Below are 23,673 nucleotides of genomic sequence, written 5' to 3' on the forward strand. Positions count from 1 at the left end.
TCATGCTACGGAGCACTTACTCTAAGGTATGCCCACATTTTTTTAATAGATGATCTATTCATTCACTTGTGGGAATAAAATATTCAAGGGTTCAGAATTCATAACCTGCTTCTTTAAGGTACTGCTGCAATTGTGGTTAAAAGGTGATATTGCAGTGAAAAATGTTGCTAATTACCATTTATTATTATCCATTATTATTTCCATTTATATCTCACTATTTTTATCTTGCTCATAAAATTTCTCTTCTTATGACTTTCTCCAGATTGTATGATAATAAGTGAATAAATAATGCTAGTGCTTTTCTATCCTGTTTTCCTTTTTCTTATGAAACCAGATTTCTAGATGTGAATCATCACTTTGTATTCCCCACCCTTCCTGAAAACACAGCTATATTTTTGTAGACATTGCTGAGTATCTGAGGTGAATGTTTGGTAGAATTCTGCAGGCATGTGACAAGCAAACATGTAAATAGAGTAAATACAAATACAATTCATCTAGCAGATTTATCCAGGACTCTGGGAGCAATTTTTACTGACCTGAAAAAGAAATATTTTTTTCATGTGCTGTTTTCTGTATGTTGTGTCACACAAAGCATATTCTGTACAATCTGTGAAGCCTCACATTAGACAGAGTGAAAGTTAAGTGAATTTTAGGAGGATTATTTATTATATTGCAAATCACAGCGTGGAATAGTGCATTTCTTCACTGAAATATGTTTCTAGCACTTTGGAAATCCCTTTGTATGCATCTGAGTCGATTAATTTCTCTGCAAGCATACGTGCTACTCAATATACTTGTTATGTGTTTGTAGCTCTTGGTGTATAATGAGACATTTTTGCTGTTGCTGATAATTCTGTAGATTCCATTGTACCCAGACATATGGTGTCAGTTGTTTGAAGGCTTTAGAAACCCTCGGATTGGCTGTGATGTATAAATGCAATAATCCCCATAGAAAACTTGGGACATCTAGAATCAGAGTTTAAAATCTGCATGCTCACTTGCAGGCTGGGGAGTTTTAAAAACAAACGGGCCCTTGTAGATAATTTAACATTAATGGCCCGAGTCAACAAGAAGTGCAGAACATTCAGCCCCCAGGAAGAGCTATCCAAAGTCTGAGATGTGCTTCCAGAGGGTACGAGCCAGATGGAAATATTTATAACCAGCATTTTATCTGTATTCTGTGTGTATTACATTAGCATTATTAAAGGACAAGTGTTAAATACTTTAATAAGGAAGAATGCTGATCTTCCTTCTATACGTAGTCCAAATCCAAAGCCAGCAGCAGCCAATCAAAAGACTTCATTGATTTTGATGAGTTTTCTATTGAGCCTTATGTCTGCGTGCTGAATGAAAGGCAGCTGCAGGAAATTGGAGGGCCCTGGTTTAGCAGATGCTTCTGGCTTCCCCTAAACCCTTGCAAGTCACCACAGGTCCATTGTAGCCCACGCATTTGGGGTGAAATCATGACTCCTTGGGAGTGTTACCATGGACCCCTAATATAGGCAATCCGATTTATCTCATTTACTATTCTGGGTATTAAATAGATCTCATGAAGGCGTTCTTGGGTTGACTCAGTAGGCATGTAAGCAGCAGAGTTTGGTTATTATGTGTCCCTTTGTCTGATTTGAGGCATAGATATACAGTTTCTATGTGCAGAAACTTTGTTCAAAGCATTTGTTTTTGTAGCATCCTAATAAAACATTGGTAAAGAGCCAAAACTTAAGTGACTTAGGGCCATTTTCCCTGCAAAATCATGGCCTTAAACAGTGTTTCACCAAGGCTAAGTTGGACAGCAGTATGATTTGTTAGACATGACTGACTACAGATATTTGAAACAAAATAGGAATAGCACTTATTCTATCCTCCTAAAGCATTTACTTCCATCCAGTGAAGTTAGGATTTATTTATTTATTTATTTATTTATGAGAAAACCAGTACATTAATGGGGCCTTCTAAGCAATTTAATGAACCAGTGGGCCTCGACTTATTTTTGTTCATTATTTATATAGCGCTTGCATTTAGGGCAGCAGTGCTCTAAGTCCAGGTTGTAACTAGGCCTCATTGTTCTGGATGCAATACAAACACAGAGTTAATCAACTGATCAACATGTAATGATTTGTAACTCCATTGCTACTTTATACTGCAGGAATACCAAAACAGGTGCAGCCCAGGACTGTGTGACCAGGGAGAGATTATTCCCGTCTTTTCCTCTCTCAGAGAAGGCTGCTTAAAAATCTTGAATGAGTATCAATCAGACAGCAGTTATCTGCTAAACAGAAATTAAATATGCAGCAGAGGGCTGGATAGGAAGAATTAGTTTGCCCATATAGCCTACATGTAGGCATGCAAAGAAGGATAAGTAAAATGGTAAAGCATAAAAACTTTCAGCTCTTAGATTCCTTTGGACTGCTCAAGGCTAAATGGCAAGTGTGGCAAATGTTTTATGTTATGCTGAGAATAATATCTTCGGTGAAGTTCAGATACTTTTTCCTCATGACATCTTTCCACTAGCAATTGCTTCTGACATCAATACCAAGGAAATGTATAGATGATAAGTTTACAGACTGTGTTCTGCATGCTGCTGGGGAGTTAGCTCTTTTTGCATTTGTATAATGCAGTTTCTCTCTTCACAAATTAAGAAGATACACCCAAAGTTTTCTATAATATAAAATAAGAATTATCCCTCCTTTACGGCTGGTGTGGATTTCACAGAACTGAGCTTTTCAGCTTCTCTTCTGAAGACATCTTCTCTAACTCTCAGCTGAAGGTCAAAAGATTCTTAGAATTGTTCAGGTAAAACATTCATATAACCAAAAATATTTTGTTGTTGCTGTTGTTGGTGTTTTTTTTTTTTTTCCCCCCCAAATAGAATATTTTACCCCCCCCCAAAAAAAAAGTTACGTTTCTTCTAATGAGTTAAGATGAACAAAAACAAACAAAATTAAATACTATATATATATATATAAATAAAATGCCAATTCTACACTATTTTTTTTAGGTGAGGATGAAGTGTAGGTATCATCTCAGATAGACACAGAGGTCTAAGATTGTTGGCAAACTGCAGTCCTCTCTCTCCTTATTCTTTGGACCATCAAAAGCACCAGTTGCACCCTTGCCTCTCATTCCCACTTCAGTAGTCTCTTGTGTTGGTGTCAATATTGTCTCTGTCTGGAAAGGAAGAAAATGGCATCTTCAACAGTGGGGGGACTGACTCTCTAGAGCCCAAGACAACCTTATTTAGATATATACTCTATCCTTTCCCTCACATATGTAGGCAAGAGACTGTAGCTGATATCAGAGGAGTTGCACATGATGAGTTTTATTTTGTGAATAAGAAATACTGGGAATCAGAGTGCTAGTTACTTTTTGCATGCAAATGCCCTGTTTCTCTTACATAAAGGGCTATATAAGTTGCAGATAAGTGTTTTGCGAATCAAGTCCTAAATCCTCTTTTTATTTTAACTGGAGACTTTAGCCAGTGGATAAGCACCATCAGACATTATTCAAACATTTTACAGCTTGCAAAGGAATTATTCTTTTTTTTTTTTAAAAAAAGAACAGTTTAAATAAGAGAAAACAAACAGTTTTGTTGGAAGTGGCCTTGTTATGGATATCTTCTTTCCATCCCAGTGACTTGATGTGACTGTTAACCAGCATTTTGCTGTTTTATAACTGGTGCAATTATTTTGTCAAAGGTTGTAGGGTTTTTTCCTCCTTTTAAAAAAAGTTAGTTTACAGTTTATTAACTTAGATTACTGCTAATAGCTCCCATGGGTCTTTCTACTGAAACAAGGACCAGGATAACTGATTTCTTAAGACCAATCTGGAAGACTAAAATGCATTAATAGCTATCAGTGAAACAGCAGGAGAAAGAATAGTCTGTCGCTTGATTTTTTTTTTTCGTTTTTGCTCTTCCTGTTCTCTGCATAAACTTTTCCTCCAACTTTATCTATTTATCTGTTATTCACTTTTTGTCTCTCTCTCTCTTTTTTTTTTTTTCAGCTATTAACAAGCTAAGGTGCAAGTGAGTGCAAGTAATCAGCAGTGACTCTTTTTGACTGCTCAGGAAGCACATTAGCACATAAATAGGAAACAAGGACTGATTCTAAGAGGGTTCGGGGAAAAAGTAAAACGGTCCTTTAAAGCGTGGAAGGCTGAAGATGAAGTACCACATTTTCAGAAATTCTCAAAGCACTGTAATGTTTATATTTGACATTTTGGCTTTAAAGTATTTTATTATTATTATTATTTTTAATGCGTAAAAACTACTACAATGAGTACACAGGAGTTAAACATCTAGGCATGTAAGTATGTGGTTTGCACATCCTTGAAGAAAGCAATCATTTATGGTGTGTGCCTGGCAGCAGAAAAAAATTTCCCTTCTTCCCCTGCTTTGGCATGGCACCCCAAGTCATTCTTTTCTATCCAGTTCTCCACCTTCCTGGTCAGAAGAGGAATGCATGGACGATGACCGAACTGAAGTGTTTACTCTGTGTCAGAACTAGAGGCTGGGAAGCCTGCTGAAGCCTTTGGCAGAATTTTTCTTCCCTTGTTGCTCATGCTATAGTGAAAAACAGGGAATGTGATCTTCTGTGGAAGGACAGGAAGCAGTTAAAACAGCAGGGCTGTTTGTTATCCAGGTAATAGCACTGGATTTGCTTGGTGGCAAACATCTTGAGGAAATGATAATATGAGTCCATTAAAGTGTAGATAGAAAGAAGGGAAATTATATTATTCCAGCTGTTCTCATCACTTGAAATTATGATGCTAGGGAGTCTGGAACCTCAGCCATCCAGCTGATAGTGGATGAAATATCATTTCTTCCACTATTTATTTCCTGATTAGTGGAATGCTTGCACTAGTCACAAGTGTTGTTTTCCATGGTTTTTGGTGCACTGAACAGTGATTTGAGAAGGATACTGTACTATGCTAGGTGCTGTACAAATTGAAGTAATAATAATCCTTTACTTTTTTTTTTTTTTTTTTACTTTAAGCAGTTATTTGTATTATCTAGAATAAAGAGGAATTAAAATGGGGACGGGAAGAAGGGATTTTCTGATACTATGTCTAATGGGAAGATACAGATAACTTGCTCTGGTACCTGAAAAGATCAAACAACATGCTGAAATATAGATTAAAAACAAACAACAACAACAACAACAAACCAGTATTTACAAAACAACATATAAACAGGTAAAGTATTGAGCTACTTCATAAGAATTATTTCTGAAAAATTTGTCTAAGAAATAAAATAAATTATACAGAGCTCAATTATTGACATCACTCATCATTAACATCAGTTATTGACATCATTTGCTTAGGGACATGACTTAGTGGAGGGTTGTTAGGGTAGTATGGTTAGTTTGCAGTTGGACTTGATGATCTTTAAGATCTTTTCCAACCTGAGAAATTCTATGGCGCTATGATCACCAGGTGCTATACATCAGGATGAGTACCTAAATGTTGCTTTTGCTGTATTTACAGACCTTGGTATTGTAATCAGTATTTTGTTTGTCTAAAAAGGCTTGCAGACATCTAGTTTCATTAAAAGTTGCTTCCAGGAGGTTGTTACCAACAAATTCATTAATTTAATAGAAAATGTTTCATTTTCAATCCTGAGTTATGGTCATACTACTGTGTTCTCCTTTCAATCCTTTATGGTTTTATTCTTTATTAGTTCACAAAGATATACTGAAAGACTAGTGTTCTTGCTGTGCAAGTTATAGCACAATCCTATCTACCTGAAATGGGTTTTGCATATAGTCTGTAGTGTGCAAAAAAGTTCTTTTATTAGAAATCAAAAAGTTAAAGAAAAAGGATTTACTGGGAGGATACTCATGTCATTTTCTACTACCAACTCTTGACACTCAGTGTTCAAGTGCACCTGTAGTAAAAGCAACTACATAGTATGAGAGATAGATAGTATGGTAATGTTATAGCATACTTTTCTGCTACACTGAAATTTCAATAAGGGTAGAATTTTGCCTTAAAAAGAGGACAGTGATCTTCTCACAAACACTGTCCTTTGTCCTGAGGCACACAAAATCCCCAAATCCCTAAAATATTTTATCTAAAGATAAGATAATTTTGCACCAGCCCAGGCATGAAAAAGAAAAGTATATCAGATGCAGCTGGAAAAGTCCTGTTGCTCAGGGAAAAGGTAAATTAAAGCTTTCTATCTTATCTGTATTTCAATTACAGTTTTATTTTTGGTCCCTGGCAGTGTAGACTGTTGAAGTCCTGGGAAGTGGAGACACTCATAGGTGTATGAAAAAGGAACCTTTAATGATGGATATGTATATATTTGATCCATGCTGCTTTTCATGTGGGGAATACATGATATTTAAATAAAAATGTGGACTGTAATGGAGGGGTCCCTCTGTTTGAGCAAACTTGAGATTTCCTTTCCTTTCCTTTCCTTTCCTTTCCTTTCCTTTCCTTTCCTTTCCTTTCCTTTCCTTTCCTTTCCTTTCCTTTCCTTTCCTTTCCTTTCCTTTCCTTTCCTTTCCTTTCCTTTCCTTTCCTTTCCTTTCCTTTCCTTTCCTTTCCTTTCCTTTCCTTTCCTTTCCTTTCCTTTCCTTTCCTTTCCTTTCCTTTCCTTTCCTTTCCTTTCCTTTCCTTTCCTTTCCTTTCCTTTCCTTTCCTTTCCTTTCCTTTCCTTCCCTTCCCTTCCCTTCCCTTCCCTTCCCTTCCCTTCCCTTCCCTTCCCTTCCCTTCCCTTCCCTTCCCTTCCCTTCCCTTCCCTTCCCTTCCCTTCCCTTCCCTTCCCTTCCCTTCCCTTCCCTTCCCTTCCCTTCCCTTCCCTTCCCTTCCCTTCCCTTCCCTTCCCTTCCCTTCCCTTCCCAACAAGTTTTATCTTCTCCCTCTAAGTGGAAATGGTAACAGCACAGTGAACAGTCCACTGGGGGATGTTGTTCTTCTTCTCTGGTGGGATGGGTACCCAGAACTGGAGCATTAACTCTTTAATTCTCAGTGCACTACATGATGTTATGATGTGGAATACCAATAACCAAAAATCAAAGAACTATAACACCTTATAGAAGGTGTTTTCATTTCATCAGATGACATTCAGATTGGTACTGTGTCCTTGATAACTGCATTACCAAATGCATTCAAGATGAAGCAAATTTTCTTCTCAGTCTCATATGTAATATCAGTCTCCTCTAGTACTAACAATGCAGAAAAGAACAACTGACACACCACTGATACTATGTCTGCAAGTAGCTAAAGTTTGTTTTCAGGTGATTCATTCCCGTAAGGACAAAATCTCACTGGTATAATCTTGAGCTAATTTGTCAGAATATGCTTGTGGCTTAGCAGATATTAGCCATAAACCAGTGAGTCTGGTTCTTTAGATTGATCCCAGCCAAAACAAGAATAAAAAACATCCGTACTTTGCCTATATTTCTATCATGGACACCACAGATGAGGGTGAAGGTTATGGATTTATTATCACTGGGTAAATGTCAGAGATGGAAGGGACTGTTCCTGAGCTAACTTCCAGCCCTAAACTCTGGAGACAGTTGCCTCAGCTGAAGGAAAGCTAAGTAGCCTGAAATGCCACTGCATTTCTTTATCAGAAAAGCAGAGAAGTCCTTTATACCAGGGTAGACAAAAGATAGCTAAATGGAAGAGAACTCACCGGTATGGATTCAGTAAGGCTAACACTGTTCAAAGCCCTTGGAAGGCCTTGGGGTAGATATGAATCTGAACTGCGGTGTGACAGTTAAGACTGGTATATATTTGGAGCTTTGGTGTAGCCAATTCTGATTTATTCTGTTTCCTCCTAGAAGAGAAATGGCCTGAGAAATGCTCTAAGAAATATTCTAGCTGACTGAGATTACAATACCTTCTGATTTTAGCTGTACACACAAATACTATTTTTTTTTTGAGATAAAGAGTAAACATTTTGGTAAAATTAGTAAGTAAAATAAGAGAAGGTGAGAAAATATGAGAGAAAAGTCTAGAGAGATGCAGAAAATTGTACCATCAAAAAAAAAAAAAAAAAAAGTAGTAAAACCTTTTCAGGACTCATAGTGTTTTACTCCCATTAAAGAATTAGGTGTGAACAGATTCAAACCTCCTAAGCTAGGGTGAATTAGCAAAAGAATCTATTGATATCTAGGTATGCATGAATATACATATACATATACACATATTTATGCTCTCGATTCATAAAAATATATAATATTCACTTATTTGCACCACTGTGTATGACTACATAGAACACATATATGCAAGATTTATTTTCTATCTTTTTTTTTGAGAATGGAAGGTGGGGAAGGATTTTCTGTCCTCTGCCATTCTTCTTTGCAGTATTTTCCTTTGTCTGTTTCAGATTCACGTACAAATATTTGCTAAGACATTTTCCCATCAACATGAAATCTGGACAATTCTGTGACTCGTTGCATCCTATATTTCATTATCTTCAGCAAAATGTATATTTTCTCACTGGTATCAAGGAAACACATCAGGTTTTTCACATAACACAGTTAAAATTCACAGCGTGTTCTCAGAAAGTGCACCAGGCAAATATTTTAGGGTCTGGTGGTGTCCTATGGAGAAAGATCTGCAGAAATCACTAGGATAAAATGATGAATGAATTCTGGATTATATTGCAGTTGAAAAGTAGCAGAAAACTATCTAATAGATCTTCTACTGTTTAGTGAACAGGATTCATATTAGGTAATGGGAGCAGAAAACATTAAAGACAATTGTATATGATGTAGTATTCGGTCAGATTCATTCACAGTGTATAGTCATTTCCAAATGGCATTTTCCTGTTCTTTGTTCTGTAGCAGTGTCTAATATTTCTAAACATTTTTAGGCTCTGTGACACCTTAATGGTATACAATAACAGTATGCCTCCGTCTTAGAAAAATGGATACTCTCATTTTTCTAAACATTGTGCCTTTACCTTTAACCATTTCCATTTAAATGCAAATTTCAATCATGTCCACCTCTCTGTATTCCAACAGAAGCACCGGGAAAAGACTATACCTTAAATCCTAATTTCTCTATAAAGGGGCCCGTTTCCTTCAGGTGTGTCATTCCATGTTATCAATCTTCATTCTCATTTTACATGTCTTCACTGTGACTTATTTACCTTGCAGATTTCACAAATAAAACAAAATCCTATTTTTTGTTGAAAATTATAGAGTTTTTATGTACTAAAAGTAAACTAGCATCAGTAGTTTAGTAGCATCAGTTACTTTTTTTTTCCTGTTAGATCTGCCTAATATTACCTATCAACATAGAAATCTCCAATTCTGAAGTCTTTGAATAATTACCAGTGTTTACAGGTGCTTATACACTTTAAAGTTTATAATTTCATAAGCACTTGCTTAGACATTAAGTGAATTTGTGTCGTAGGCATGGATTACTCTTGTAATTATTGTTCCACTTTAAAGGAAATAATTGAATTTCAGGGTTAAGGATAAAACATGATGCTAAGAAACATATGTGATACTGGTGTGAGTTTCCTGAATGTCTCTTCCTGGTATGCAGCTTAGCAACACATCTAAGCAATTCATTAAGGTGTCTCTGCTTAGTGAGTCTTTGGAGAGAAAGTTACATTTTAATCTGGCATGTAAAAAAAAAAAACAAAAAACAAAAAACAAAAAAAAAAAAAACAAAACCCAAAACACTTAGAAAACAGGCAACCGAAACAAAACCTCTCTTTCCTTCCCCCATCAAAAATCCCAGACCCTTTATCTGTTGTTAGTCCCTCTTGATTTACTTTTGACAAGAGAGGGCACTGTGATAACATTCTAAAGAGTGGACATATTTGTATGTGCTTGTCTTTGAGACAGAAAGAAGGACGGGGATTAACCCCTGAACCAATTACTTTACAGTATAGCAACTACTTCAACACAAAGTGAGGAGAAGAAAGAGACAATTTAACTAATTAGTGTAAGTCACGATGTTCTTTATGGGAATTACTCCATTGGAAGAAAAAATGTCGTGTGTACTCATAAGCAAGAGACTGTTTTAGAACATATTTTTTAATTCTCATTTCAAGTCAGCTTTTACTGGCCAAGAAATATAGCTGAAGATATCTAAGGTTCTTGATCTTTAAGATAAATACATATATTCAGCAAAACTTCAGCAAAACTCTATTTTTAACCCTTTATTAAATTGCAGACGTACATTTGTAACTCTCCAGCATATTTCTGGTACAGGGAGTCTAAACTCAGTTTATGTAGGTCAAAAATGTCTTATATATGTTGTTCTAATATTAAGGTAGCCATGGTATACAACTTCCTTTGCAATTACATTGTTTTCTATATTAAATGGGATGAAAGATATTTTGATCATAATTTGCTATTCTAGATAGTAAAGTTGGAAGACTTGAATTCTGAGGCATTTGGAGTTGGAGAAAGGAGATGATTCAAGGTTTTGAGCACCACTGCTTTGAAAAGTGTCATGAATTGGAACTACTTGTTATTCTGGGAAAATCATGCCTATGTGTCATTTACAAATATTAGACTGCTTTCTTGGTAGGAAAAGCACATTTCTTTCCTGCCTTGCTGCCACTTGTCTATTACATTCTGATATGATACTACTGGTGATGAGAATAAATGTCATCTGAGGAAAGCAAAAGTAGGAGGATGTAATTTACTTTTTATTTTTATTTTTAATTTTAAGAAATTTATTTTTGTCTCAATTGCTTTTTTTTTTTTTTTTCTTTTTTTTTTTAATGACAACCACAGCTACTGCAAGCATTCGGACACAAGGATTTTCATAAGCATTATAGTTTGGAGTTTGTATATTAACATTTCACTGTTCGTTCAGATAGTAGAGAGCAGATTCCCACAGATGTTACATTTGGCATTCACTAGACTACAAAAGACTTTAGACCTTTGACTTTCCCTGTTCCATGCTGGCATCAATGATCTGCAAATTATGCTTGGGGATGACTGTGCTCTGTTAAACAAATTTTACTTATATTTTGCTTATAATCCAGATTTTGAGGAAAATTCTATCTTGGTCTCTGCATTGCTGGTCAGACAGCTTTTTGATGACCTTGGCGTGATTTTTTGGTCATTCAACCTCCAGAGCTCTTGAAAATGAGGAGAGCCCCTCTCCCTTTCTAAACAAAGACTCCGAGGTTACTTCTCTTAAATGACACTTCTTTCTCCAATCTGTGAATCATCCTTCTCCTGCAAGGAACTTGATATAAAATGAAAACAGAAATATTCATAAAGCTTCTACTTAATTCTCTACTTTTTTATTTGAGTAAACAGGACATAATTTTTCCTGCTTTATGTTTGTTTCTTTCTAGTTCATGAAGGCTGGAGAAGATGACTACCTGATACTACTTGATTAGTTGAGACTACTGTCTCCCCCAGAAAAAAGGGTCTACTTCTCTCTTGTATTTTATTCTTCAGCTTTTGAGCTTGAAGGATATATTAGCTAATGGGGAGTTGCCTGCTCTCTATCTTGATCCAGACACAGACAGGTAAAATTAGCAAACATTGCTTGAAGATTAGCTATCATTAAGTCTAGCTTTGACACATGTGGCTAATTTAAGGAATACTGGGTTACAACAGGAAATGAAGAATAATAGGTAATACATTCTTATAAAAGACTTGTTTCACCTTAAATACAGTGAGAGTGTGATGGTGTTTAGCTAAAACTTAGAGGAGCTGAGATCATACAAATTCTTCATGCACCAATTACCATTGAAAAGTGTATATCGCAGATGGTAATTCTTTGACAAATGTTGTTTTTTTAAGTGACAACTGATAGGCCTTGCTGCTAACGAAATTATAACCCTTGCCTTTAGCCTGCTGCAAAAACTTGTTTCTTGGATACTTTTGTTTATTTTTGCATTTCAGCTTCCCTTGACTTATTTGAAAGGTAGGCAAGTCCTGATACGGATCTGAGTGTTTCAATAGTTTATGTTTCCACATGTGCCATTATAAAAACAGGATGGAGTCATGGAGAGCTGAATTATTGCAAAACTAAAGCAAAGAAGGAAAGAGATTATAGATCTAGACTCTGCTTATATCTCATCTGTGCTTTCATCTTTCCAACAGTAATTACACAGGTGTGTATGACAGTCAAACCTATCTTAACAAAGTGCAATGCACACACATTGCAGGCAGTTTGTCTTACAGGACCTTGTGAGGATTATGCAAAAAAGTGGGTTATAGCATCACTATAAGTATTCTGTTTTGGACAGGCTGCACTGAGCCTCAAGTAACTGATAAAATCCAAAGATGCATCATCCAATCTGAAATTTAGTCCGATATTTGCTATTCACACAACTTTCAGGAAAGGACATTAAAGTGTATTGTAAATAGGATATAGACAACAACAAATGGAAAGAAAAGACTCCAGAAAACATTCATCTGAAACATAGCACAAGATTAATTGATGGCTTTTATGAAATAATTCTTTCCTCTTCAGGCAAATGAATAGAATTCATCCTCTTTTTTGGCATACCCCTGTGGTGTAATAATGATGCATGCAGCAGACTGTGTGTGTGAGTAAGTGTGTAACTGTAGGTGTACTATGTGTGAATGTATTTAGGTAAGCAGTATCCATTAAATATTGAGATCATGTACCTAGTTCTTCAAGCACAAACAAACAAATCAGAACAAACCTATGCAAACCTGTGCACCAAATACAGCTGAACTGTGTGATATGTGGTTACTTAGCAAGCTGAATTTTGCCATAAATAAAGTTAAAGAGAGATTTCTGCCATAATCAGTATATAACTTTTTCTAATCCCCTTTGAGTAAGCAAGTATGTAAACTAGCTACTTAGGATCAGATCATTTGGGTATGGCTATTTTCAGGCTTCATATTTTCAGTTGTTGTTATTTGCAAACATTTTAATCAGGGAAGTTTGTCTAAAATGTATCAGAGTTAGTAGTATTTATGAATGAAGTATAAAGTTAATGAACTTTAATTTGCCAATGCTGCTCCAGGGGCTAAAATGAGGCAAACCTATTACATGGGTGAAAGACGAGCAGCCAGATCAGCATCCATTCAGACTGTCACTGCCACTCCTGAGTCAGTGGGGCTTGGTGGGCTTATTCAGATTGAATCATTACACGACATAAAGTTTGTGATGTACAGTACAGTATGTATATTGTCAGAAAAAAAAAAAAAAAGCTATGAAAACTTGTGTTGTCTTGTACACCATCTTAGAACAGAATTTGACTTTTTAAAAAATTAACTTATTTAAACATCATAAACTATGCCAACTGTTCATCTACATGGGGGAATCACATCTGAAAATTAAATCCTGAAGTCTGATCCATCTGTTTTTGCTGTCAGGCTCAGCCCCAGGAACTCCTAAGCAGTTGTTGTTGTTGTTGCTTTTTAATAGAGTAGGACAGTAATGCACAGACCTCCAGATGTGTCCTGATCTTGTTTGAGATTCATACACTTGACCGCAGGTTGACTTTGAGAACCCATCTGAGGCTCAATAGAATTACAGTGCCCTTCATAAAGAGAAGAAAAACTTCTAATGTTGAAGTGCTGGAAAGTGTTTGGTAACCAGTGAATGACTCCAGTATAAAGTTTAGTAGCCTAGTGAGAGCTGGGGGGAAGAGAAGGGAGTGTTTTTGACTTCTAATGTAGCACCGTACTTGTTCTTGTCTAGTTACTGAGTGCTGAATCATGTGACAAGGAGGTCCGTGTTGCATTATTTCAGAAATAAAAGGATAGATCATTTTCTTTCCCCAAAGAATTGGTAATTATTATCTCAATAAAAAGCAGGGCTTTTTTGCCATCACCTATGGGTAGGAATGAGCAGTAGATAATCCACTGTCAGAGCATTTCTAATTTTAACTAGTGTGGGTATTTCTCAGATAAGTGAAGAAAGGTAGCGAAACTGTGCATTGATACAACCCAGACAATGAGCCTCTGGACCTACTGTAAGTGCTGACAATACAGACCCAATGCCATTCAGTGTCTAAGTCATTTCAAACAACCATATTTAATGAGATTTGAGTCTACACTGCCCTGAGCAGAACACTAATATAGCATAAGGCACTGAACTACTCTCACATCCCATTCACATTATACAAAGCGATGTGAGGAGGGCTCCAGATGACAAGTTGGCACTATGATTCCTTTTCTGCTCTGTAAAAATACCAGGTGCTGAGACAACCAGCTTTACCTTTCAGAAACCAGAGGCTTTGATTTCTACTGCAGACCTCTGGAGGTAGTTCTGTAAACCAGCCAAATAAATCTGATTTCTATTGGAAATGTGCAAGGAGTAAATAAAAGGGGGAAAATTCATATTGAAATATTTTTAATAGCTGTAACTTTAAGAAGGGAGTTGACTTGAATGACTGCCTTCATCATTAGAAAACGGCATGGTACAAGCTGCCCTGCCTTAGTCACAGCTGTCACAAGAAAAGGAAATAGATTTTTAGGGTCCAGATAGGATTTCTCCTTGGAAATGTCAGGAGTGATTGATGTAAGACACAACTAAGAAGCTACTCACTAAATGTGTGTTGTCTACACTTCTGAATCCTGCCTCCCCCTGCACCGATATGGTGTTGTCATGATTTTAACAAGTCACAGGAAGAGTTAAGCTGCACTTTCTGAATAAATTAGTACAGTCACAAAATGACACTTCCTTGACCTTTGCAAAAGGTGGGGAGTATAACGGTAAGACATACAGGGCTGTTAAACAATGTTTTTGTTTTTTTTCAACCACTCTGACAAAAGGTGCAAGCTCTTTAAAACAGTTTCCTAATGCACTTCAGCAAGAGAGCTAACTGACTGTCATAAGATGACATGCGTAACACAGAGATCTCACTACACATTTTGATGCAAAGGAACACCCTGCTAGTTGAAAATCATTTCTAACTGGATTCAGATGTTAGAAATGAACTACATGGAGCATTGTACATTTGGTAAAACTTAAAGACGCTTAAAAATAAAGATCATAAATCTTCAGCCGTGGCCTTTTATCAGCTCTTAATTTGTCATGGTATTTTAATTACTTTCAGTGTAAAAATTTTAATCCATATGTGAGGGAAGACGACGCTGCTTTATTGCTCCTTCTCTTGTAACATAGTTTTAAAAGATTAACAGGTCTGTGTGCACATGGATGTTTTTAAAAGCCTGCAATGGGCAATTTCAAAGTTCTCTTAGCTTTGTACTAAGCACACATTCAGTTAATTGTATCCATACTGATTTCAGAAGTTAAAAGTTTGGAAGTTTTTTCTCTGAGTTTGAAAGGGCTTTGATTTTAAGAAAGTACATGCTCAGTATTTCCTTAAGAAAATACATTTAAATTGTTTCAAGAGAGATATCCAAAAGGTAAGTTTGCTATTTGTGAGTTTTGCAATGAAGGAATAAACCTGATCTCTTAAATGGTGAGAGACAGCTTTCCTTCTTCTTCTTGTTCTTATTTTTTTTTTCCTTTTTGTGCTTGTTGTCCTTTTAATCACCTCATTTTCAGGACTTACATTTGTGACTGTTGAGAAATATACAAAATATGATCAAATTGGTACATGATGCTAAGAGAAGCAATAAGGTATTTTCAGTATTGCATGGCTGCAGTTAAGTCATTTTGAAATCAATAATCCCCTTGCAATTCACTGTGCCACTTGACTGGACATACAGATGCAGATGCCCTTGTAAATGAGTTTACATCACACTGTGCTCGTAGCCATATAATCTTTCTTCCCTTCTCAAGTCTGTCCCATTTTTCCTTGCTTCCGTTATGCATATGAAAGTTAAATTAAGATTGCATATAAAGTTGACTAGCTATTCCAAGTTATTTATTGGAAATGAAACTATATAAGCTTACGATGTATGGTTTGCTTAAAATTGATTTACCTAACTCCTTCCCTAGTCCCAGGCAAATGCAATTGTAGTACAACAGAGAATTGCTTTGCAGGGGAATAGAAATAGAAGAAAAAGAAAGTGTCAATAGATAATTTGTAGCTAATTTTGGAGATTTCAATGTATTAATAAAGGATGTAACTTTTCAAATGGAAAAAAATAGAAGAAGGACACTAAATTTACTAGTAGCAATAAGCAAAGGTTTTAGGATAAGGGTCATGCGTACTTCGAGCGTGGTTTCAACTCTGTTTGGACAAAGCTTCAACTCAAATATGGAGAGTAGATAATATATGGAGAGTGCCAGAAAAAAGCTCGTGACGTGGTAGCACTAACCACCCCAAAGCCACATGATGAAAGGGAAGATCTGCAGAGAGTCTGGGGTTTAGCTGCACTGCACCAAACTGCATTTGCCCAGTGGCCTCAATAGTGGCAGTGTAAATCATGAGTGATAAAGCCTGCCACTGTTTAGTAAGCTTCCTAAACTGATATCTTAGTTTATTTGTTATATCACCATTGTCATCATCTTAGTGTATTATAATACTGTGAAGAATGCAGGGTTCTGACAAATCTAATACAATCTGGCCTAGCTGTGAGGTCCCTATTTTTGGCTATTGTAACTTGCAGGTTTTAAGTTCTTAAAAGGAATGACATCTAATGCAGATGGACAGTAGTACAGCAGGGTTATTTCTCAGACCTTCGGTACCTGTTTTGAGATCCAAGAACTAACTTTTTTTGAGAGCATATCTATGCATAATGGCATATGCATTTATATATTTAAAATACATTTGAACACATAGAGTAATATCTCTTGGTTATTTATTCACCCTGAAAATGTCCAGCATTTTTGAATCCTGACTAGGCCCTGAGACACAGCAACCTTATAGTAATGAATTCTGCAGGCAAAGAATATGCTGAATTCACAGCCTATCATTTTTACTAAATTTTCCTTGGCTCTTTATCAGTGTTAGGAACTGAATCTTTACCATTAGACTGGAATGATCTCCATACAATGTTCATGGAAATGAAGCTGTAGAGAGGGCAGATAACAAGCATAGTAGGTAGAAAAAAATGGCTGTGGCTCATTATTGTTGCTAACCTGCTTTGAGCAGGATAAAAGTTCCTAAGTAGGCTGCTCTTGGGCCTATCCATTTGTAAAGTGTAATAACTTCGGCTTTCCACATTTATTTTATGTAGCAGAACAAAATTTCTCAGCTTTAAGGTGATGGAAATAACAAACTATTGAAGGGCTGTGCAATGCCGTGTAAATTCACTCATGTGAATGCCCCAGAATGTGACAGTGGCCATTGCCAGCCAAAGTTGCACTTATTTTATTGTTAAATGCTATTTTCCATTTTCTATAGAAACAATAGGTTCTTATTACTCTACGTTGGCATGACACTGTGAAAAATCAGATGCTGCTTCCTGCAGTCTGAGAAAGTCACACGTGTTTTCACTCTGTCTAATTCTTTCATAAAAACTTCAGTCTGGTGAGGGATCTACTAAATGTCTTGTTTCCTTTTGCACTGAAAAATGCCAATTTCATTATTTATTTGACAAAAGGTAAAGGGAAGGAGTCCTACTATATTTACTGATAAACCACATATTTTTCTCAACCTGCAGAGATTCACCTGTTCACTTCATGGTCTATCACACTTCTAAATCTCACAGTGTTGAGTTGGGATATCTCATGCTTCTTAGTAAAAAAAAAACAAAACATCCCACATTATCACCTTAAATCATGTTACCCAATCTTAAGGATAGTAGTAATATCCTTCCTGCTACAGACTGATTAAAAAATAATATTTTCCTACTGTACCTTGCTCTAGATCGCTGCCGTGGACACTCTAAAATGTATGTTACATTTGGATGCATGAACACTGACACAGTGCAAGAAATTCTACATTCCATGGAAATTTAAAAGAAAGTATGCAGAAAAACCAGAAGTCCTGGTAAGTAAAACTGGAGAAGACCTTGGGATAAAAAATTAATTTCATGCCTGTATTTCAACATTCTGGAATTCACATCTTCCCCTCTCATTGATTTGCCCAGACCTGTGCCAAATTTTTTTTTTTCCTACATGAATGTACACATGCATTCCTCTCTCTTCTTCTGCTTTTCTTCCCCTCCATCTGCTTTTCTCTTTCGTCTCTGTAATCAGAATTTACAAGAGAGACCTCTAAAAGTTTCAAGCCAAAAATATTCAAAATAGTCTATGTCAGTGAAATGACTTTTATTTGGCAAAATAGTGGTTTTGGATGGAAATATTTTCTGTTAGCATACTTCTATCAATTCTAGTGAAACAATATAATCATGAGAAACTTACAGTGAAGCAGAAAGTTCAAATGATATCATCAGCAGTGCCCTCTTAGAGAAAACCGACTCAAGATGTAACATTACCTGAAACATTAGCTAGCAATTTTGTGTGGTAATAATACAATTATGTTGTGTTTTTTTTTTCTTTATACTTCATTTAGTTGTTTCTGCTGACCTCCTAAAGATGTATGTGATAGTGCTTCATTTTACTGCTAAGATAGTTTTAAATCTATGTATATATCTCTGTTGGTGCATATGTGTCTGTATATATGACTAAAATGAGCAGATTTGCTTGACTTTATGAACTAGATGCCAGACCACATCTGAAGAACTGCTGAGCTTGCAAAGCACAGTACCACACTCCTTCCATTCTCTCTTAACTCTCACACTCAGTGCTGTTACTTCTGGCCCTTCAATATTTTTTAACCATTTCATAGTTAGAAGTTGTGGAAACAAAATGGTTTTTCTTATGTGCAAACAGTGAGTGCTCCGTGACTGGGATTTACTTACTGGATTCCAATGCAGAGATGAGTACCTCCCCAACCAAGTTAGCTACATTCTTCAGTCAATGTTTTAGAAATGTTGAGTCTCAGGTCTGTAAAAGTTCTCAGCTTTGCAAAACAGAGACATTGGAAAATCTAGTCACAGAAACAGCCAGAAGTTTTTGGATGCTTAGTGCACTTGCAAAAAATCTTGCCCTCTTATGAGTAGCTAAATGCATTCCACTGAAATGTGGTATTTAGTGTATGTGCTAAGAAATTTGTATTATGACCGTGCATTACCCTTTGAATATGTCTCAGACACATTTGTGCTGTCACGAACATTCCTATTAGTTACTGTGTGTAAGGGTTTAGTTGCTATGACTAAAATTAGGACGTATTTATTTTAGAAATATTTTTCTTTATATCTCAAATAAATAGTAAATGTTTTGATTTTTCCAGGTTTGCATAGTCCATGTCAGCCAGTCTCTGCACTATTGGCCCAAGACCACAACCTGATTTTCTGAGCATGTAATCAGGCAACTCTGGTGATATCTTTGCGTGATAATGGGGATAATGTGCTTGTTCAAATGAAGACTTTGGCTTGGTCAGAAGCAGGCTGTGTGCTAAAGATTTGTTACACTTTAACAAAGGATGGTGACACTGATTTGCAGGCAGAAATCACACTGTTGTCAATGAAAACTATGCATAGAGTTCAAGTGTGCAACAAGACACTTCACCTCTAATTCATCTCAGGGATTGCCTTATTTTAATATCAGGTCACTCCAAAAGTAATGTTTCCTATTTATTTCCATGGAAACTAGAACAGATACAAGGAGAACAATAACACTCTTTGATAGAGCAAATTCTCAGTTACAAAACAGTATTTTTCAATAAAGTCATCACAATTAACTATGCATTTTTGCCAGTGATAAACAAGTCTGCATGCCACACTTGGAAAAATCTTCACCAGTGAAGATGACCTACTGTTACTGTTGCCACTGATGAAATGCATCACCCACCACCTCTGTTCGGTCTCCATAAATGTTCAGAAAGCATCATTGGATGTCAGTGGGTGACTTTTTCTTCACATGGAGGAATTCAGATACACACCTTTGCTTCATATGCACTTCCAGATGCCATTTTGTCAGACTGCCCTTCTGTGGTCATCTATTGCCCAGCAACAATATGTAATGGAGTATTGGTTGGGAGGTTCAGCCTCTACTGCTAGATCACCAGCATCTGCCTCTGATGTTGTGGACCAACATAACAAAATAGGAGGCATTACTTTCAGAGCACCTCTCAAACAGACATCTTTGAGCTGAACGAAATTGGGATGGATTTTTAAAGATGTTGGCTTCAGATCCGTGCTGATGAGAGGTGAGAAAATACTTGCCGTTCCACGGACAAGTCGAAAACCTGCCTGAGCAAACTGCCAGTTTGACTGTTTGTAAAGTGGCCGCAGACCAGGGAATCGCTATGCACAGCCAAGTGTCAAATATTCGCCTGGCGTGTTTTGGCATCATTTCATCTTCTTCTGCAGAGGCATGCTGATTCTCATCAGAAAAGATCTGGTTTTAAAGGGCACATAACTATTTTGAAGCTCTGTTCTATTTTTTCTTTTTTTCCTACAGTTTTCTTGGAAGTAACAGTTTAATTTCACTGGGATGTTCTGATAATTTTTTTTTTTTTTTTTTTTTTTACTTCTAGAATATAGACATGATGAAAATTGCAGCACTAGAGCAAACAACACTACGTTAAAGTGTAATCTGAGAAGAAAAGCACTACAAATCTGCACTGGACAATACAAAAAAAGCTTTATTAAAACAGCCATTTTACAAGCTAAAAAAAAAAAATCAAAATCTTTTCTGCCTCTAAGAACTTTTTTAAAATTTTTAAATTTTTTATTTTTTCCCTTTAAATACTCATATTCAGTGCTGGTAATCAGCATTTACAGACAAGAGTTGTATTGTCTCAAGAAGACACGCAGCAGGGACAGGGAAAGAAATGTAAGCCAGATTGCATCTAGGTCTAGAAGTGTTTAGAGTTCAAAGTAGAAATTACCTTTAAGTAAAAATAATGGAAAGGAATATATGCCTCTAGAATAGTTCCCTAGATAAGCAGGAGTAAACATGCTGAGTGGTAGAGGACATTTTACCTGCATGGCTACTGATGCCAAAACAATGTGAATGCCTCAGTGCCTGCTCTTTTACATCAGAACAGGTGTTAAAGCCTGGTCTTATACTGCTCTTTGAGGGATTTATGAAGTCGTGTGATGTGTACCCCCATCCTGCCTACTTGTGGGATTTTCAAGGCTTATATTGCTCACTCCAGAGCATGTACATACACAGTTCATACACAGTTATGGGAAAGTTGGTTTCTCTTCAGTGGTGAATTTCAATTTAGAGATGTTCTTTCTTAACCTGGGCCCAATAGAACTGAATTTTTGTTCTTTCAGACTTCCCAAGGGAAAAGATTGTCTTGGCTCTCAAAGATATTCAATATAGTTCTAAAAAAGAGTTAGGTAAATGGCTTGTAAATTCTGGAAAGTTGGAATATTCTCCACTGTCAACTCAGCAGTGCTCACAAGTACTGTGTTCTCACTTGATGTCGTTAAAGACCAAAGCGGTCACCCTAATTGAAAACAGTATCAGTTAGGCATTCAGGATGAGGATCTGTTTTCCATGTTAATCACTGCTAAATTAGTTGTGCTGTTACTGAGCAGGGAATTAAGACTAAGATTTTCAAAGTCTTTAGCATTGTCCCACTCTGTCATTTTGGTTATGTAATTAAACAGTCTCTGAGAGATCATTTAAGAAGAAATCAGGGTGTGCTTTTCCACAAAATGTTTCACATCCATTCTTTTCTGTAGAAAGCTGATGAAAAAATTAATTTTGGTAAAATGTTAGAACAAGCTTTCAAACTATACTATGCCACAGAGCATGAGATAATATGTGTAGCCAGTATATCCATCTACATTAAAATTGAGCTTGTTTCAGCTGTACAGTGGAGTCTACAACAAGCACCCACTGGCTTCACAGATCCCAGTCTGTACTCTTGTGGGATGCATTCTATTGTGAGCAATGGCATTCCGTGGATGATTCACCTTCTTGACAGAAATTCTAGCACTTTTGTGTGTTTTTCAGTAGCTGCCATATCAACAAAAATGGTAGCATTCTAGCAGGAAGTATAATTATATAGCCACATGTGTATCCCTCTTCCTCAGACACTATATCATATTTTATTTTTTGTGTGATTGTCATTAATTTGCCAACAAATTATGTTTTGTATTTCAGGCGAAGAGCAGAGATACCATTTTATAAGTGCTGAGAACAGCCAGATATTGTTAGTATGTCTTTGACATATTTTTATGCATTCTAAGTTGCTTTATCAGTCATTAAAGCTCATCTTGCAATTCTTAACAATCTTGGCCTTGATCCTATAAGCATGTATATGCCTTGCTTTATGCATATAAGCACTCCCATTGAAATCAATATTCAGCCACATTACATTAAGTACACGCATAAGTGTTTGCAGGATTGAGACTGCCATTTTTTTTTTCCTGTATACATACTATTTTCTGTCTTGTATCTATTGTAGTCTTTTGAGTAAGTGATTCATAGACTGAATAGGGCTCTTCAGATCTCATTCCTCACTGAATGATACAATTTCTCATGTAGTGCCGGAACCCACTCAAGGTTTTCAGTCTTCACATTCACTTCCACTACTCCAAATCTCCTACCAAGAGGTAAACTGAATTTTGTGGCAATGACAGAAGATATTCATGGGGTGCATCCAGGGAGGACTAAGAGTGACTTGCAAGGGTGAGGTGGATGAGGAACTAGAAAAGCCAGGACATGTTTTGTAGAGCAGTGTGTACTGCAGGAGCTGTCTGTGAAGTTTCAGCAGAGATCTACAGCGTGGAAGGAGGCAGAGAGAAACTCTGAAGATTTTGTGAGAGAGAGGGAGGACTGCTGTTCTTGGTGGCTGTATACTATACCTGTTCCTACACTTGCTGCGTATCATTTATTTATTTGCACAATCAGTTAAAGCAGACTTCAGGATGGTGTTCTCCTTGAGATGTGCTATTGACTGTTCTCGTACCAATGTGTAGCCTGTCTGAGGGAACTTAAGATTCTGAGACTGAATCTTGGAAAACTTCAATAGAAATATCCTACCTTAAATATTAGACTCTTACAGAACAAATCTCTTCCTATTATTGTTATTTCTTTTTCTCAGGATCACAGAATCATAGGAATTGGAAGGGATGTTATGTGGTCTCACCAGGGTATAGTAGAGTTGGGGCAACTAGCTAACAGGCCTCCAGCTAGGTTGTGCTGCTAATGACAAGCCTCTGAGCTTTGCTGTAGGGATCTAGGGCTTTCTTGTCAGCGAGTTCTCAATCCACCTCAATATTCACTCATCTATCCCACACTTCCTAAGCTTGTCCATGAGGATGTTATGGGAAACAGTGTCAAAAGCCTTTCTGAAGTCAAGTTATACAACATCCACTGCTCTTCCCTTATCTACCCAGCTGGTCTTGATGTCATCGAAAGCTATCAGATTGGTCAAGCTTGGTTTCCCCTTGGTGAATCCATGTTGACTACTTCTGATAACCTTCTTGTCTCACAATTGCTTGAAGATGACATCCAGAGTAAGCTGCTTCACCATCTTTCCAGGGATAAAGGTGAGACTGACTGGCCTGTAGTTTCCCAGCTCATCCTTCTTGCCCTTCGTGAAGGTTGGAGTGACATTGGCTTTCTGCCAGTCCTCAAGCACTTCTGTTTTCCATGACATTTCAAAGAAGATAGAGAACATCTTGGCAATCACTTCTACCAGATTCCTGAGCACTTGTGGGTGCATCCCATCAAGGCCCATGGATTTATGTGCATTGAGTTTGCCTAGACCGTGACCAGATCCAGTTCTACCAACGGGAAGTCTTCCTTTCCTCAGTCTCTCCCTCTTATCTCCAGTATCTGGGATTCCTGAGGGGCAGCCTTAGCAGTAAATACTGAAGCAAAGAAGGCATTCACTAACTTCACCTCTCACTGTCCTCCATTACC

The 23,673-nt window shown here is 36.9% G+C and overlaps 1 long non-coding RNA gene across 1 annotated transcript; it reads left to right on the top strand.

Moving 5' to 3' along the window:
- Positions 1-17,642: 17,642 nt before the first annotated feature.
- On the top strand, positions 17,643-22,859 carry LOC124417995. Its single transcript, XR_006939345.1, has 2 exons — positions 17,643-17,767; positions 19,073-22,859. It is a non-coding gene; the product is annotated as an uncharacterized LOC124417995 (long non-coding RNA).
- Positions 22,860-23,673: the final 814 nt, after the last annotated feature.

This window comes from Gallus gallus, chromosome 5, assembly GCF_016699485.2.
Source record: "Gallus gallus isolate bGalGal1 chromosome 5, bGalGal1.mat.broiler.GRCg7b, whole genome shotgun sequence".
In the NCBI taxonomy this organism is placed as follows: domain Eukaryota; kingdom Metazoa; phylum Chordata; class Aves; order Galliformes; family Phasianidae; genus Gallus; species Gallus gallus.